This window comes from Centropristis striata, chromosome 15 (assembly GCF_030273125.1).
Source record: "Centropristis striata isolate RG_2023a ecotype Rhode Island chromosome 15, C.striata_1.0, whole genome shotgun sequence".
NCBI classification, from domain to species: domain Eukaryota; kingdom Metazoa; phylum Chordata; class Actinopteri; order Perciformes; family Serranidae; genus Centropristis; species Centropristis striata.
This window is the reverse complement of record NC_081531.1, coordinates 804,612-806,247: the sequence shown is the minus strand read 5'-3', so window position 1 is coordinate 806,247 and position 1,636 is coordinate 804,612. Positions and strand designations below refer to the sequence as shown.

Sequence of the window (1,636 nt, the reverse complement as noted above, 5' to 3'; positions counted from 1 at the left end):
TCCTCACACATTATCATATATTTAAAGCTCAAACATCTTGAACAGTAATATAGTTCTCATAACTTTATTCATGTTCATCCTGTGGCTTTTGTTACACTTTCCCTTCTCACTAGTGGCTGCTATGTTACTGCTGATTTGTGAATTAGAGATTTAGCTCAGCCATGTTGCAAAACAACAAATGAATTGTATGCATCATATTCTTAAATTACTTTTTTTATGAACATATTTTGGCGAATATATATCGATGAAGTAATAAGTGTTCAGATCTTTGCCTTGGCTGGGACAACTGGGTGGGAAAGTGAGCCTCTCCACTGACAGCAAAGATTGTAAACAAGGATCGGTCTGATGGTCTGGTCTCTGATTCCATAGATGAGAGAACTCAGACATCTTGGAAAGATGATAATACACACATAAAGAAATCTTTGTATGTGCACAAATGTTATAATGTCTAAGACTTTATAGATAGCCATAACCAGTGGTTTGAATATTGTTGAAGACAGACTGAGGCCCAGCTGCACCAGATGTAACAGCAGTGTGTTACGAGCCTTTTGGGTTGAAGCTTTGTCTGTGGAAGCTGACCTGGCTGCTATTATCACACCAATATAGGAAGAAGTGACTACCACACCAGCTGAAACAAACAGAAAATAAGTGGAGGCTTCATCATAAACAACAGACATTGGGCCAAGCAACATTTTTTTTAAGGCACAAAAATCTTTCATCTGCAGGCTCTCTAGGTCTTCAAATGGAAAATCTAAAAGTAAAATAACTCTCGTGAGAACATTTAGGGAATTAAAGGTCCAAACCACAAAGATAGATAATTTTGTGTTTCTGATGGTGATGATGGTAGAGTGCCTCAGTGGGTAGCACACAGCCACAAATCTCTCCATAGACATCACCACCAGTGTGAGAGGAGAGATTTCATTAATGAGATTGGCAAGCATAGTGAGAACACCACACACAGGATATGTCAACAATATACTACAAGCAGCCAGTAGGTATAATAACTGACTCAGAGCCATCTGTACAGTGTCTGCAAAAAGGAGGTTAAACAGAAGAACATAACGTGAAGTCTCACGGAACACAGTTTTACTCCTCAAGGTGAATAACATGGTCACATTAATGAAGAGAAACACACAGCATGACACTGTAGACAAAACTGAAAACAATACTTGTGCAAAGTACCCCTGATACTGCAGTCCAACCGTGCTGTTGATCTGAGACTGATTTGCATGTGACATCTGACAGAAGCATTACATAAATCAACAATATTTGCCGCAGTTAATTTTGTTCAATATCGTTCCTATAACAGTTAAGATCCAGGGTGTCTGGTTAATTCAAACGCAAAATAACAAAAGTTATCACAGGTGGTTAGAGGCAGTGTCTGTTTAAATGCAAGCAGCGCTTGTCTGCAGGGTTATGAGCTCAGTCATAACACCCGGTTCATGTGATAACATCACATTTAAACATGAGTAACATTGGTGATGTAATGTAACTCCTCCTCTACCATTAGTGTTTTAATTCCATGGTAGTTACAGTACTGATCGTCTGCTGAAGATGTGGTTCAAGGTCTCTCCAAAAAACCAACTTGACCAATCAGAGGTCAACAACAGCTGTCCAATATGATGTTACACTCCCG

At 39.1% G+C, this 1,636-nt stretch overlaps 1 pseudogene; it reads right to left on the bottom strand.

Moving 5' to 3' along the window:
• Nucleotides 1-379: 379 nt before the first annotated feature.
• Nucleotides 380-1,238, bottom strand: LOC131987043 (odorant receptor 131-2-like; annotated as a pseudogene).
• Between the last annotated feature and the right edge of the window lie 398 nt (nt 1,239-1,636).